The sequence below is a fragment of the Megascapheus bottae genome, chromosome 7 (assembly GCF_031878675.1).
Source record: "Megascapheus bottae isolate mThoBot1 chromosome 7, mThoBot2.hap1, whole genome shotgun sequence".
Classification (NCBI taxonomy): Eukaryota; Metazoa; Chordata; class Mammalia; order Rodentia; family Geomyidae; genus Megascapheus; species Megascapheus bottae.
In genome coordinates, this window is record NC_143515.1 from 77,718,892 (window position 1) to 77,735,946 (window position 17,055).

Consider the following 17,055-nt stretch of genomic DNA (forward strand, 5'->3'; position numbering starts at 1 on the left):
TGAATCACTCAGAAGTTAGAAAGCTACAGCAGCAAAAAGTAGGCCTTGAAAGAATACCTTTTTTTGGGGGGGGGGGCAGACCTGGGCTTGAGCTCAGGGCCTGAGCACTGTCCTTGAACTTTTTCTCAAGGCTAGAGCTCTACCACTTGAGCCTCAGCACCACTTCTGGCTTTTTGCTTATGTATGTAGGGTGCCGAGGAATCGAACCCTGGTCTTCATGCATGCTAGGCAAGCACTCTACCACTAGGCCAAACTCCCAACCCCTGAAAGAATACCTTTAGACCATTCCTAGGCTAACCTGAGTCTGGAGAGTACCCACACTGCTGGCATGTAGAGCACAGGAGATGCTTCAGAAGTACTAGCGTCTCTGCTGGAAAAGAAGCCCCCCATCCCCACACCTGGTCAACCCTGGGGTGGAAGTCTGACATCACAGACCCCCCAGGGCTGGCCCTTTGGGGAATCACCATGGCAGTTCCGTCTCCCATCCACTCCTGCCTTCTATTCCCACTAGTGTCTGCTAGTTCCAGAGGCTCAGGACAGCAGGGAAAATTGTTCTTGTCCCTTTCTCTTGGGAATATAGTTTGCAGACCCCCACCCCAAAGTTCTAGGACAGAAAGCAGGGTGGGCTGGGGTAAACAACAGAACCTCCCAACACACACCCATCCTACTCAAGATGGCCCTGTGCTATGGCAGTCCAGCTCTTCGACATTAGATCAGTCTTTCTTTTTCTTTTTCACCAGTCTTGGGACTTGAACTCAGGGCCTTGGCACTGTCCTTGGACACATTTTTCTCAAGGCTAGTGCTCTGCCGCTTGAGCCATAGTGCCACTTCTGGCTTTTTCTGTGTATATGATACTGAGGAATCGAACACACAGCTTCATGCATGCTAGGTGAGCACTCTACCACTAGGCTACGATCCCAGCCCCAAGATGAGTCTTTCAGACAGAAATTGTTCATGTAGCTGGATGATGGTGGCTCACACTTGTAATTCTAGCTACTTGGGAGATTGAGATGTGAGGATTCTGGTTCAAAGGCAGCACAGGCAGAAAAATCCATTAGAACTTATCTCCGATTAATCACAGAAAAAGCCAGAAGTAGTACTGTGCCACTAGCGTACTAACCTTGAGCAAAAGAAACTCAGAAATAGTACCTAGGCCCAGAGTTCAAGTGCCAGGATGGAGAAAAAAATGTTCATCTACAATCATAAAGTTCTCCAAAGTTCTCATACTCCAGGATCTTGAATTGTTATCTGAGAAGATCCTGGGTACAGATCGACAATGGGATCTCAGTTGCTCCTTGGAGATTTAGGTTCTAACAGTGTTTTATACAAATGGAGCCATCTAAGAGCTTGGCCACCTTCCTTATCTGTCCTTTATTGTAACTAGTTTAACAATCACGACAGCTGTGTGCAGTATCTTGTAGTTCCTGAGGGATGTATTCTAGTTGTGCTTGTTTTTACAATACCAGATCTGAGACTTGAACTTGGGGCCACTTTTTACTCAAGGGTGGTACTCTGCCAGCTGAGCCACCACTGCACTTCCAGCGTTTTGGAGGAGATAAGAGGCGAGGCTGGCTGACTTGACCCACAATGCTTAGATCTCACCCTCCTGAGTAGATGGATTATAGGCACAAGCCACAGCTCCTTTCTCTTTCTGCTTTTTGTCAGCTCCCATGCTGATAGAAAAGCACTTCCTTTACTGTCTATTTATAGCCTGAAACTATAGCAAGAGGGGTTAAAACCCTGCCCTCTTTAGTGTAAGGCAGCTTCAGCTGTCTTGATGCCTGATGTTTTGTGTGAAGAACGCAAGCACACCGATCTTCAAGCCGGACGTGTCTCCACGCAACACCACGTGCTCGCAGAGGAAGTAGTGGGGGTTAAAAGCTGGGAAATATTCCCAAGCAGTGATAGAGCATTTTAGTCGGGATGCTCGCACCTATGATCTGGAGCAAAGAAAAGATTTGTAGGCCACTTACTTGGCACCTCTTCGAATTCTAGGTGTTCCCAAAGACAGCTGGGAAACTAAATGACTGAAGGAAATTTGAAAGAACACAGCAAAAATAACTGAAAGGGGAAAATATTTTTCACATTCAACCCAAGGTATATACGGCTTGTTTCCTTAAGTGTCCATTGTTGCTTGTGATCAGTTTATTTACAATTACTGGAGTTGAACTTCAGAATCTAAGTCTTATTTTTTTTTTAATATATTGCTGCTTTCGTCTATTTTTGTGTGGGGGGTGGGGGGGTCATGGAGCTTAAATTAGGCCTGGATGCTGTCCCTGAGCTCTTCAGTTCAAGGCTACCACCCTACCCTTGAGCCAAGCCCCACCTACTTCCCAGAACCGAAGTCTTACTCATCCTTTTGTTCTGCTTTATTCCCCACACACTTGCACCAAGAGTAGCTGCATCTCCTCTCATGTAAGGCACCCCCTGTCTGGCTTTTTCATGAAAAGGAGTAGTTGGGCGTTGGTAGCTAATGGCTCTTATCCTACTCAGGAGGCTGAGATCTGAGGATCATGGTTTGATGCCAGCCTAGGGGGAAAAAAGGCTATGAGACTCTTATCTCTAGTTAACCAGCCAGAAGTGGAGCTGTAGGTTAAGTAGTAGACAATGCCCAGGCCCTGAGTTTAGTCCCCAGTATTGGCATGCATGTGCTCTTTCTTGCTCTCTTGCTCACTTGCTGTCTACCCCCCATCTCTCTCTCCCTCCCCCCTCACTCTCACACACCCTGCCTAAACTGTTACACAACACATGCTTCTATTGACTGTTTCATTTAACAGCAACATTGACCTAAAGATAGAAACACTCACCCGCTACAGTGTGGAAAACCTATGACCAAGCTTCTAGAACTCTCCACTTACCTTTAGGAAAGGTTAGCCTTATATCTTGTCTCTTTTTGCCCTGCTATTACAGAAACTAGGTTATTGATAAGGAGCAGAGATCTGTTTCCTACCATTCTGGATTCCAGGAAGTCCAAGGGCCAGGGGCTGAGGCATGATAAAGGCCTTCCTACATCATTCCACGAGGGAAGAAGGGCAAGACAGCACAAGTAGAAAACAGATAGGTCGGTAGATGATAGACAGATTGACAGATAGATAGATAGATAGATAGATAGATAGATAGATAGATAGATAGATAGATAGATTTAAAACAAATACTGAACTGGCAAAGATCATAGGAGAGAGGTTCCAGTACAGGAGATGGCTGGTGCTGGCACAGTCAAGTTTGGAATCAGACATGGAACAGATGCTCTATTTGTAAAGCATTGTGGACTTAGCTATTTCTTAAATGACTTCTGCTTGACTTAGGATATTAATATTAGGATAAATAAAAAGGAATGTTACTGGTGAAAATAAACCAGACTCAAAGAAATATTAAAACGCTGCTTAGTTACCTCTTTTAAATGTGTTTCCATTGAGCGACCACAGAATCTAATGAATGAAATAAATGGCATTCTGACTTGCTGTTTCAAACAGAATGAGAGCTGGATTCTCACACCTATAATCCTAGCTACTCCAGAGGCGAAGCTATAAGGATCATAGTTTGAAGCCAGCCTGGGAAGAAAAGTCCATGAAACTCTTATCTCCAGTTAAGCACCAAAAAGACACACATATGAAGCTGTGGCTCAAGTGGTAGAGCCCTAGCCTTGAGAAAAAGACAACTCAGGGGACTCATCCAGGCTCTGAGTTCAAGCACTAGCATCAGCACAAAAAAACAACCAAACCAAAACCCAGCAAGGGATTGCTTGGTGTTCATCTGGACGTCCTGTCCAGTGCTCTCCAGATTCCCTTTAGATCCTCTAAGGATAGCTTTGGCAAAAATGTCATCTCGTACCAATTCAGTTCTATATCTGTACACAGGCTCTCATTTCAAGTGGACCTTTGAAAATATATCTATAGTCCTTTAGAAATCGATTTAGTGATAAAAGGCAGGAGAGAGCAGCTCATGACTATAACCCTAACTACCCAGGAGGCTAAGATCTGGAGGATCAGGATTCAAAGCCATTCTGAGCAGGCAAATCCAGCAGATTCTTAGCTCCAGTTAACCAGCAAAATGCCAGAAGTGGAGCTGTGGTTCAAGTGGTACAGCATCAATCTTTTTTTTTTTTTTTTTTTGGCCAGTCCTGGGCTTGAGCTCAGGGCCTGAGCACTGTCCTTGGACTTTCTTAAGGCTAGAGCTCTACCACTTGAGCCTCAGCACCACTCTGGCTTTTTTGTATGTATGTGGTACCGAGGAATCGAACCCGGGTCTTCATGCATGCTAGGCAAGCACTCAACCACTAGGCCAAACTCCCGGCCCCAGCACCAATCTTTTATTGCCAGTCCTGGGGCTTGAACTCAGAGCCTGGGCACTCACTGTCCCTGAGCCTTTGTGTGTTCAAGGCTAACACTCTCCCACTTGAACCCCAGCACCACCTCTAGTAGTGGTACTGAGGAATTGAACCCAGGGCTTCATGCATGCCAGGCAAGCACTCTACCACTGAGCCACATTCCCAGTCCCTAGAGCTCCAGTCGTGACCACAAAAGCTAAGCAAGAGCTCCAGCCCTTGAGCTCATTTCCTACTTCCAGCTCAGAGCTGTGCTGTCAAGCCCTAGCTCCAGCACCAAAAAAGGAAAAAAGTACAGTAATCTAGAATTATTTTCAGTTACGCAGCTCCTCTATCGCACAGTTGGACTTTCTTTGAAAGGGAAGGGGAAAGTAGAGCTAGAGGTGGGTATAGCTTAGTGGTAGAGCACTTTTTCTACCGCCTCTCATAGCAAGAACCTGGGTTCCATCTCCAACCCTAATGAGAGAGAGAGAGAGAGTCCCAGAGACTCCAGAAGGAATATTAGTTTGAGGTAAACATTGCACTATGTTTGAGCAGGGATTTATAGCCATTTCAAGCTAAGTCTGGCCCTGTTGTATTTTTGGTCAGTTGTGAGGCTTGAACTCAGTCTGGGCCACTGTCTTTGAGTTCAAGGCAAGCACTCTACCACTTGAGCCACAACTCCACTTCAAGTTTTTGAGTGGTTAATTGGAGGTGAAGTCTCATTGGGGACTTTTCTGCCCAGGCTGGCTTCGAGCTGTAATCCTCAGGTCTCAGCTTCCTGAGTAGCTGGGATTATAGGCATGAGCCACTGGTGTCTGGTGACCGATTGTACTTTTATCAGTCTTATTGTCTATTACTGTTATAATTACTATCAACAAATGCCTGTTATTACTGAATCCTTGTTATGTGCCAGCCACGGAACAGGAAATGAAATGTCTCCTGAGCTGAGGCTTGTGACATCCCTGCCAGCAATCTACAGCTGTGACAGAGAGCCAGGGTTCGGTTCTCAGAGAAGACAGTAGGATTCACAAGCCCACATGCCCTATAAAGATACCCTCTTATCAGGTTCTGTGAGCAAAGGTCCTCGAATTCTTTCAACGCATGCTATAGCCACTAGAGAAGGTCCTAATTTTTAGAGAGTTCTTCAGGAATTGGCATAGACAACTGGTCAGTTATGACAACCATGTCACATAGGCCCATTTCTCCTACCACTGACCACTTCTTTCTCTCCTTGGTTGGTATATAGATAGGAATGTGACTCCACGCCATGTAATGAGCTGAGGGAACAAAAAATAATTTCAGCCAATCCGAGTCTGGCTTCTGAGTTTGGTTTTGCAGGTCCCTAAGAAGGCTGTGTTTCTCATCGGTGAATACCTGGAATGGTAGTGAGGACATCGTATTAAATGAATCTTAAGACATGGATGGATGGATGGCGGATGGATGGATGGATGGCTGGATGGATGGATGTTGGATGGCTGGATAGATAATGAGTGGGTGATGGATAGATGCATGGGTGATGAGTGGATTGTGGATGGATGGATAGATAGGATAGATAAGATAGGACAGGACAAGATAAACAGATTTTGGAGTATCTTTAGATCTTACTGACTTCAGGAATCTGGACTATTCATGATGATATTTAACTAGGGAATTTTTGAGATATTTTAAGTGAGTCATGCCACACAAATTTAGAAAGTCATCATTAATGCTTAAAATAAGATCATTTTTATTTATACTTCACAATATATCCAACATCTTGTGAAAACATAATAAACAGAATTTTTTAAAAAGAGGAAAGGAAACTGGAGCCAAGAGGAATTCAGGACAGAAGAAGAGCAGGCATGGCTGGAATTAGTCCACACAGGGTATGCTGTGCAGAATGCATCATTTATTACAGATCATCTTAAAAATAACACAGCACAGCCACACTGCCGAAGACGTGGCTTCTTGACCAGGAATCTCCTCTCTCCTCCAAATTTTTCCTTCCTGACCTGTGTTAGGAAATAATTCCACTTCATGTTCTTCTTCATTTTTGTTTTTCTCTAACAAGCAACCTTCCACAGCATCTGAGACTATGAAAAATGAGTTTTGGTTTTTTGTTTGTTTTTTCCAATCCTCAGAGCCTGGGCACTGTCCTTGTGCTTTCTCAAGGCTAGCAATCCACCACTTGAGCCACAGCACCACTTCTGCCTTTTTCTGTGTATGTGGTACTGAGAAATCGAGCCCGGTTCTTTGTGCATGCTAGGCAAGTACTCTACCACCAGGCCAAACTCCTGGCCCCCAAATAAACTTTTTTAAGCAGATGGTGGTGAGGATTCATTTGTCAAGTTTGTCGGAGTGTCTTCCATGGTAAGTTCATGTTTCCAGTTTGGTCCTCAGCAGCTGTGCAACTATCTCTGTGTGACGTCAGCTGCATGGAGGTCTCTGTGTGATGTCAGCGCTGAGTTCTCCTCACTTGACATATGTTTATGCAACCACTGCTTGGCAGTGCTATCACAGCCTTTCTTCTAGAAACTGCTATTGCCACCATACAGCCTGCACAAATGGGCAGAGAAAATTTCATTTTTCCACTGGCTGCTTCTTCCCTGTGAACTCATGTGCTCCACCCTCCCAGACCAGAACTTCCGGCCTCATTCTTCCTGCAGCATTTCACATACAGGAGCCCAACTGTTTATTATTTATTTAGGTAGAATGGGGTATATGTTATTTTCATTTTGTGAAATCAACTGTGCTAAGCAGAGTTACAGAAGGAAAAGAGCCTAAAATAAAAAAAAAAAAAAAGGAAATAATTAAGGACCTCTAAACCTGGGTTTAAAATAGCTCCATTTGTTTGTTCTCTGTGTGGGTTTTTGGGTATGTAAGCCAATCCTGGGACTTGAAACTCAGGATTTGGGCTTTATTGTCCCTGAGCTTTATTGTTCAAGGCCATAGCTCTACTTCTGGCTTTTGGGGTGCTTAATTGGAGATAAGAGTCTTACAGACTTTCCTGCCTGAGCTGGCTTTGAATCATGATCCTCAGATCTCAGCCTCCCGAGTAAGCTAGGATGACAGGTAAGAGCCGGAGGTGCTGGGTCTCGGTGTAATCACAGGCTTGAAGTTAAGCATACAAATGAATGAATGAACAAACGAATAAGGTTCTGTCTGCCTGCAGTAAAGCCCTCAGGTCCAGTTTACCCCAGCCATCTCATTGGGGAGAAGACCAAGACCCAGGAGAGGGGCAGGGTCCCTCCTTAATATCGCATGGCACTCCTCTTTCAGTAAATAGTTGCTATGTGCAAGCATGTGCTAGATTCAGTGTGCAGCTGCCTGCTTCCCATCTCTGCAGAATGACTAATGTGTTTCTGAAGCTCAACTTGTCCGAGCACAACTCTGTCTGTACCCACCCACCCAAACCGGTTCTGCTCAGGGAGCACCTAAACCTAGTCCACTCATTGCCCAGGGGCCCAGGCCAAAGACCGGTCCCTCCCTCACTTTCTAGGTTTCAGTCACCACATTGTCCTAAAATGTCACTGGAACTTGCCTGCCTTTTGCCAAGTTAATGACTTAACACCCAGACACCTCTCCTCTGAGTTTTCCCCATTGCCTGCAGCTAGATTCTGGGCTGCATTCCTGCCAGGAACAATCTTTCCTGCACAAAGTTGCCAAAGGGGATGTTCTTTTATTTTGTTGCTTTTATTCATTTTGTGTGTGTGTGAGTGTGTGTGTGTATGTGAGAGAGAGAGAGAGAGAGAGAGAGAGAGAGAGAGAGAGAGAGAGAGAGAGAGAGAGAGAAACATTGACAGAGAGACACAGAGAGAAATAGAGAGAGAAAAGATTGAGAGAGTACGTGTATACTGGGGCTTGAACTCAAGGCTTCCGTGCGGTTCCTTAGCTTTGGTGCTCAAGGCTAGTGCTCTACCACTTGAGTCACACAACCCCACTTCTAGTTTTTTGCTAGGTAATTGGAGGTATGAATGTCATAGACTTTCCTGCCGGGGTTGGCTTCAGACCATGATCCTCAGATCTCAGCCCCTTGAGAATCTAGGATCATAGTCATGAGCTGTGGACACCTGGCTTTCAGAGGGAAGTTCTTAAAGCCCCAATCAGATCACACCACTCCTCCATTCCAAGTCTCCAATTTTCAAATCAACCTCAAATTTCACCATAGTAACTTCATTAAATTCCCAATAAGGTTAAAAAATAGTTACTAAGACTAATTATGTATACCCAACTCCCTGATTCCATGCTGCGGTAGAGAGGGACATTTTTGGACATGTTAGATGTTAGGTTCCATACTGGATGAGAGTCAGCAGCCAGGAGCCAGGGGCTCACACCTGTAATCCTAGCTACTCAGGAGGCTGAGCTCTGTGGATCCAGAGTTGAAGTTCCAGGTTCAAATTTGGATTGGATTTGAACGGACAAATCCCCCACACACACCAAAAAAATGTATCTATAATTGACCAGTAAAAGAGAAAAAGAAAAAAAAAAGCAAAGCACCAGCTTTGAGTCAAAAAAGCTAAGCAACAATTCAAGGCCCTGAGTTCCAACCCTAGTCACACACACACACACACACACACACACACACACACACATTCAGTGATGTGTGAGGACCCCAGTGCAAATCAAGCAATGGAATGGATGAGCAGGGCACAGCCAGATTGAGTACCTGTCCCTGAGAATGTTGGCCTGGGCTGGAGTTGACACGCAAACAATTCCAGACTTAGTTGCTTCTAAATTAAGCAACATTAATACAGTCAGTCCTTGACTACAGTAACTTGGTCTTGGACTCTAGTGCAAGCATCCATCAAAATCTCTTGGCTAAGTTGGTCTCGCTGGCTCACACCTATAATTGTAGATCTCAGGAGGCTGAGATCTGAGGATCGAGGTTCAAAGCCAACCTGGGCACTGAAGTCCATGAGACTCTTACCTCCAATTAACCACTAGAAAAACTGGAAGTGGTGCAGTGGCTCAAGAGATAGGTCAGCAGCCTTGAGCTGAAGAGCTCAGGGACAGTGCCCAGGCTGAGTTGAAGCCCCATAACTGACCAAAAACAAACAAAAATCTGCCTGATTCTCAAAAAGTTAAGTTTAAATCCAGGAATATGCAACTCAGCTGGGTGTGTGGGAGGGTGAAACCTAACAGGAAATGAGGGCTTCTTATAATAATGCATTGGTCAGTTCTGACAGGGCAGGGATTCAGACTAGAAAGGTTCATGGAACTCGCGGGGCTGAATCCTTGTCAGAGTAGGACAGGAAGCAATTCAAAGGACTCTTTAGAATGCATAAATGAAATTTTTAACTATACTACTAAAAGGGAAAATGATATGTTATTCATTAAAATCTGCCTTCTCTATCCACAGATTGATCCACACTCAGATAAAAAATATTAGGGGAACTGGTCACCCATGGCTCACATTGGTAATCCTAGCTACCCAGCAGGTAGAGATGTAGGATCACAGTTCAAAGGCAGGCCAGGTGGGAAAGTTCTTGAGATTTTCATCTCCTAACTACAAAAAAAAAGCCAGAAATGGAACTGTGGTAGCCTTTGAGCTTAGGGGTGCTGTCCCTCAGCAATGTTTCTCAAGACTGGAGCTCTACTACTTGAGCCACAGTGCACTTACAGCTTTTTATAGTTAATTGCAGCTGAGAGTCTTATGAACTTCCTTGTCCATGCTGGCTTCAAGCTATCATCTTAGATCTTAGCCTATTGAGTAGCTAGGATAATAGGCCCGAGCCCCTGGTGTGAGCTATACTCTGGTGGTTTTATTCTTCATTAAATGATTCGCATATTTCCAGCTTCTAACATCTCAGAGTAGGAGAAATCTATTTCCAGCTCTTCACAGTTGTTGTCCCATGTCGTCTTGGTCAACTTCCTCCTTCTGCATAAGGCACAGAGCAGGGAAAGCAGACCTGGATACTAAAACCAGGGCTTTTCAGCTTCCTCCAGCCTTCCCTACTGCCCATGGGGTGGGGTGGGGGTGGGGAGCCCCATAAGCTCCACCCTTCCAATCTGAATGGTGTGAGTATCAGACTGCGGCTTAGCAAGCCATTCACGGAGAGATACACAGGGAAAAATTTGAAAGCCAGGACTGCTTTATCTCGAAAGTCACTTAGGTTCAAATGGTCTGGAATTCATCCTGCTGCTTTTCATTGAATTGAATGGGCCTATTTTTTTTTTTTTTGTACTACCCGTTAAGGTACTGAATGAAGCAGAAAGTCAAATGGCTCAGCTGGGTCAGGAAAATTCTAGCTCAAGTCTGGGGTGTTAGCCTTAAGCTATATTTAAGATATGGGAGCTGTGTTCATGTCTGTAAGCCTAGCTACTTAAGAGGCTAAGATCTGAGAATCAAGGTGTGAAGCTAGCTGAGGCAGGAAAGTCCATAAGACTTGAATTAATCAGCAAAAAGCTAGAAGTGAAGATGTAGATCCAAGTGGTAGAGTACCAGCTGTGAGAAAAAAAAATGAACTATGCAACTTGTGGGCAGGGATGGGAGGGAAAAACTAGGAGAGAGCAAGGGAAGGGGTGGCATTGTTCAAGAAGAAATGTACTGCTGGGCGCCAGTGTCTCACACTTATAATCCCAACTAAGGAGGCTGAGATCTGAGGATCGAAGTTTATAGCCAACCCTGGCAGAAAAGTTCCTGTGAGGCTCTTATCTCCAATTAACCATTCAAAAACCCAAGTAGCATTTCCCCACAACTGACAAGAAAGGAAGAAAAAAGCAAGCAAGCAAGCAAGCAAGGTACTTATTACTTGATTTATATACCTGCAACCCCCTGTACATCACCTTATAATCGTTTCAAAAATTAAATTATGGGCTGGGAGTTTGGCCTAGTGGTAGACTGCTTGCTTGGCATGCACAAAGACCCAGGTTCAATTCCTTGGTACCACATACATAGAAAAGACTGAAGTGGTGCTCTGGTTCAAGTGGTAGAGCTCTAGTCTTGAGAAAACCCAAGGACAGTGCTTAGGCCCTGAGTACAAGCCCCAGGACAGGCAAAAATAACAAAAAGAATGGATGGATGGATGGATAGATGATGTTGTTTTTATCAATTTGTGTAAAGTAATGCTCCTTCTATCTAGTGAATATAACTGTAACCCCTTTATTAATTATAATAAAAAATATATGGAAAAAGCCAGAAGTAGTACTGTGGCTCAAGAGGCAGAGCTCTAGCCTTGAGAAAAAAACCCAAGGACAGTGCTCATGCCCTGAGCCCAAGCCCACGACTGGCCAAAAAAAAATTAATTAAATTATACAAATTTCCAATTCAGCCTCCTGAGTAGCTGGAATTACAGGTGTATATCATCATACTGGGCCAGATAGCTTTGCTAGTAAGTTGAAATAATGTCCCTCAAAATGCATGTCACCTGGACCCTCGGAAAAGAAATGGAAATAGGGTCTTTGCAACCTTAATTACCTCAGTTTGGTGAGATGAACTATATCTAGATTTAGAGTCGTCTGAAACCTATTGGGTGGTATCCACAGCAGAAGTAGGGGACAGCAGAGGCAGAGGCTAGAGCTAGGGTGCTGTAAGACCTGCAAACATCTTGATAATGAGCTTCTAGTTTCCAGAACTATAAGCGATTTCTTTTTAAGAAATTGTTATTGGGGGCCGGGAGTTTGGCCTAGTGGTTAAAGTGCTTGCCTTGCATGCATGAAGACCCGGGTTCGATTCCTCGGTACCACATACATAGAAAAAAGCCAGAGGTGGTGCTGAGGCTCAAGTGGTAGAGCTCTAGCCTTGAGAAAGCCCAGGAACAGTGCTCAGGCTCTGAGCTCGAGCCCAGGACTAGCAAAAAAAAAAAAAAAAATTGTTATTGTTATTGGCAATAGTGGAGTTCGAACTTGGAGCCTTGTATCTCTTTCTGTAGAACAGGAGGACAGGCACACAGCACTACACTCAGCCTGTTGGTTGAGAAGGAGTCTCACTAACTTCTGTCCCAGGATTGTCCCTTCAGCCAAGATCTTCCTGATCTCCACCTCCCAAGTTGCTGGAATTAAGGATGTGTGCTACCATGCCTGACTTAATTGTTGTCTTAAGCCAACTACTTTGTGACCATTGTTATGACAGCCTTAAGACACTAACAATTTTTCTGCAGTTCCACCAGAACCTTCTGTCTTTGGCCAACATTTGCTCTGAAGCTTTGACTCTGATGCCTGGGAAGAGATCTGAAAGAAGAGGAAGAAGAACCTTCCACACCCCACAACCCTGCCTGCAATCTTAAGCCCACATTCCCAGGGCATTCTCGGCATTCACGGTGATCTGACCCAGGCCAGCCTGCAGGCTTGGCTTACTTACACAGAGGCTATCTCTGTTCCAGTCACCGGGCTATCCCTGTGTTTTCCCACGACACTAGTCAGAAACTCACTCATCCTCCATTTCATCTTCTAGGCCACCATCTAGGAAGTACACGCCCGTCCATTCTGGATCAGCTAAGCATGGTTTCCACTGGAAGTTCAGAAATTCCTAATTCAACCAGGTACTTCTGGCTCGTGCCATAATTCTAGTTACTCAGGAGGCTGAGATCTGAGGACCACAGTTGGAAGCCAGATCAGGCAGGAAAGTCAGTGAGACTTTTCCCTCCAGTTAAGCACAAAAAGCTCGAAGTAGAGCTGTGGCTCAAATGGCAGCACACCATTTGAGGGATGGGCTGGGAATGTGACTTAGAGGCAGTGCATGCATGAAGCCCTGTATTCAATTCTTCAGTATCGCATACATAGAAAAGGCCAGAAATGGCACTGTGGCTCAAGGGGTAGAGTGCTAGCTTTTGAACAAAAGAAGCACAGGGACAGTGCCCAGGCCCTGAGTTCAAGCCCCAGTACTGGCAAAAAAAAAAAAAGAAAAGAAAAGAAAGAAACCCTAAGGGGGCAGGACCCAGGCCCTGAGATCAAACCCCAGTACACACACACACACACACACACACACACACACACACACACACACACACAGAGTTGTTTTCATACTTTCAAATTCCCAAAGGATCCTTTTACTCTCCCCCCCCCCCGCCCCCCATTGATTAATCCTCTCTCCGGTAAGTAAGGCTAATCACTGGCAGCATAAGGCAGTCACGTGCTGTAACTTGATACGTTCAGAACATTCTAGACATTTTAAAGCTGAGTCCAATGTCCCCTGCATTTTTGTGTGTGTGAATGTGCACAGAGTTATAAACAGAAATGGAAAAACACTAAGGCTGGGTGAGCTCATTTGGCAGGGGTCCTGAATTTGCCCCCAAATATAGCCTGCTGATAATTTGTTACAATTTTTTCTCCTTTAAAATTCCACTTAGTGCATCATTTCAATCTTTTTGAGCAACTATCCTGAATATTTGTTCAACAGTACATTTTTTTTCCCACTTTTTTTGGCTAAATGTTTGCCATTTTTTCTAAAAAGAGATGAGAATCTCAGGCACACACACACACACACACACACACACACACACGCATACACACCCTGATGCATGGCAATAATGCAAATCCCTATAAGCGATTCCGTCTCCTGTCTCTGGGACTGGTTTAAATTTGGAAACTTCTGGAAGGCCTTGGTCTCATGTTCCTTTTCCCATAGCTTGAGCCAGTGACAGGAGCCCCAGGGAGCGCAGGAAGTGCCATGCAGACAGACAGAGATGCTTGGTGAGGTGACTACCACAGACCAAAGCTGGCCAGTTCTAGAACTTTTCCACATTTTTGTGCTACAGTTCCACCTACATGTCCCTCCCTTCCTCCCCTTCTTTTCAACCCCACTTGATTTTCAAAGTCCAGGCCCCTGCTCAATGAGATGTGACAAATCTGATTATAGTCGATGCAGCCATTTGCTGAGGTATGGTTGGCTATGCCTAAAATGTCAACTGCTTCTCCAAGTTTAAGATCAAAAGAGACAGCATACATTGATGGTTCACGCCTGCCATCCTAGCAATTCAGGAGGCTGGGATATGAGAATCACAACCTGAAGCCAGCCAGGACAGGGACGTCGGTCAGACACTTATCCCAATTTAATCATAACAACGCTGGAAGTGGAGCTATGGTTCAAGTGCGAATCTTGAGTGGAAAAGCTAAGGAGCAGAGCCTGGGCTCTGAGTTCAAGCCCCAGTAGTGACACACATAATGAACGGACTATTACAGAATTGTGTGCAGGGTTAAGGGTAATAGAGTATTTGAAGGAGTTTGAGGGACGTTGACAGCCATAAAAGCAGAAGAGCTAAAACAGGGAGCTATAGATGGAATTCCTCTAAGTGCTCTGCCTGTAAGAGAGGACGACCAGGCTGGAGGTTCAACCACAACCACAACTAACGACAACCTTTGTCAGGTGAAGGAATGGATGTCCCCATCCTATCTCCTGTCACTGGCCAATGCCAATCAGAAACCATGGGTAAATCTCCTCATCACAACGTGGACTATGAGGTCAGCTTCCCACCGCCAGGAGCTGTGGAGAAAGAGTGGAGCCCATCTGGAGGAAATGGAAAATGTCCAGTTGTGATGTGTTAGGCACTCGTTATACGGCAGACGCTATGCTAGGAGGTTTGCGTGGAGAGCTCCTGTTACCATGGCCTTACACAATGAGGAGGAGTCTCAGATGGCCAGCTCAGGCATATCAGAGATGAAGCCGTATTTTCCTACACTTGCATTTAATTTCTATACCGAGCCTCTGGTCCGATGGGTGACGGAACGGACCTCAGACCATATATGTGTTTCAAGTTTTCTCAGGGACTTTGTGTTTCTCCACATGGCTTCCGCATGCCAAGGCAACAGTACTTTGATTTTGGTGTTTCTCAAGGTATCCTTGTTGCCGCCCAGTTTCTTGTCACTGTGTCAGATTCTGAGGGCCAGTCCCGATGGCCTGGCCTCTTTCCGTGCTCTACCAAGAACTCGGGAGGAATCTGGCTTTTTCTCCTTTTGCGGTGAAGGTGGTGGTGATGGCGGTAATGGTGGTAAAGGTGACAATGCCGTGGAAGTAGTCGTAGTGTGATGGTGGTGGATGTGATGGTGCCGGTGGTGGGTATGGTGCTGGTGGTTTTAATGATGCCGGTACTGGTGACGGCAGATATGGTGCGGACGGTATGGTAATGGTGGAGATGTGATGACTGGTGGTTGTGATGGAGGTAATGTATGCAGTGATGGTGGTACAGTGACGTTAGTGGTCCTGGTGACGGGTATGACAGTGATACGGTGGTGGTGATAGGATCATTCAGATCCACTTCCACCCAGAAATATCCACAACTGTGCTTGTCTCATGTAGACCTGTGATAAAACTAAATGATACTGACCACTTCAGGCTATTTTTTTTGTCAGTTGTGGGGCTTGAACTCTGGGCCTGGGCATTGTCCCCGAGCTCTTCAGCTTAAGGCTACAGCCCTATCCGTTGAGCCACAGCACCACTTTGGTTTTCTGGTGGTTAATTAGAGATAAAGAGTCTCACGGACTTTAGTGCCTGGGCTGGCTTTGAACCACAACCCTCAGATCTCAGCCTCCTGAGTAGCTAGGATTACAGGCGTGAGCTACCGTGCCCAGGAAAAGCGCCCAGTGCACTGTCCTTGGACTTTCTCAAGGCTAGGGCTCTACCACTTGAACCACAGCACCACTTCTGGCTTTTTCTATGTATGTGGTACCAAGGAATTGAGCCTGGGCCTTCATACATGCTGGGCAAGCACTCGACCACTAGGCCAAACTCCCTACCTGGACATTTCAGGATTTTGTAAAAGGCTAAAATCAGATTCTAATATCAATCTGGAGATTTCCGTTGTTCCCATTCCCCTGGGGCTTGGCCAAGACCCTTCTCTTAGGGTCTCTTGGCAATGTCCACCTGACCTTCCTGTGTCTTAACCACTGCCCTCCTCCCAGGCCATTGGCCCCAGCCTGTGGAAGGAAGGAAGGAAGGAAGGAAGGAAGGAAGGAAGGAAGGAAGGAAGGAACGAAGGAACGAAGGAAGGAGGAAATGGAGGAAGGAGGGGAGGAAAAAAAGAAGGAAGGAAGGAAGGAAGGAAGGAAGGAAGGAAGGAGGATTCACTCCATAGGCTTGTTATAGTACTGTGAAGTTGCATTTCTGCCTTTCTGCCCTGAACACACTCTGATGAGCTTTGAGATCTGAAGGTTTTCCCTGACCAGTCTGATTTCAACTTCTTTATCTATTACAAATGTTACTGTCAGCAACCCTCTTGTTTCCCTCTTACTTCTGCTTATGGAGCACTGAAGTGACACTCACACTCACATGGCCTGGCGTTCCTTGGCCCCGATGACATCAGTGGTGCCAGCAGGTTTCCAAGGATCTTTGTCCGGATGGCATCTAGCACACGGACCCCCGCTCTTCTATGTAAACTCCCAGGTGAGAGGGCCAGGAGATGGTAAAAGCCTGGAGCCACACACACACACACACACACACACACACACACACACACACACACACACACTGCAGAAGTGCCAGGGTGCAAAGTCAGCGTTCCCCACCTCGCACATCCTCACAGGGAATTCTGAGGATTCCGAGAATTCTAAATTTGAATCTGGTCTTTCGGAGTGTCAAGGTAGGTGGAAGGAACATTACATAACCATGTGTTCGCCTGACTGAGAACTGGCAAGATTTATTTCAGGCGTTTAGAACATAGATTGACATTTATAGGCTTGACTTGGGCTATGTGAATGTTTGGAGTAGACTTAGTGAATTCATTTTATTATATATATAGTATATAATATATATAATAAAATATATGATATCTATCTATCTATCTATCTATCTATCTATCTATCTATCTCCAGGGAAGGGTTTCATGTTTTCTCTTCTC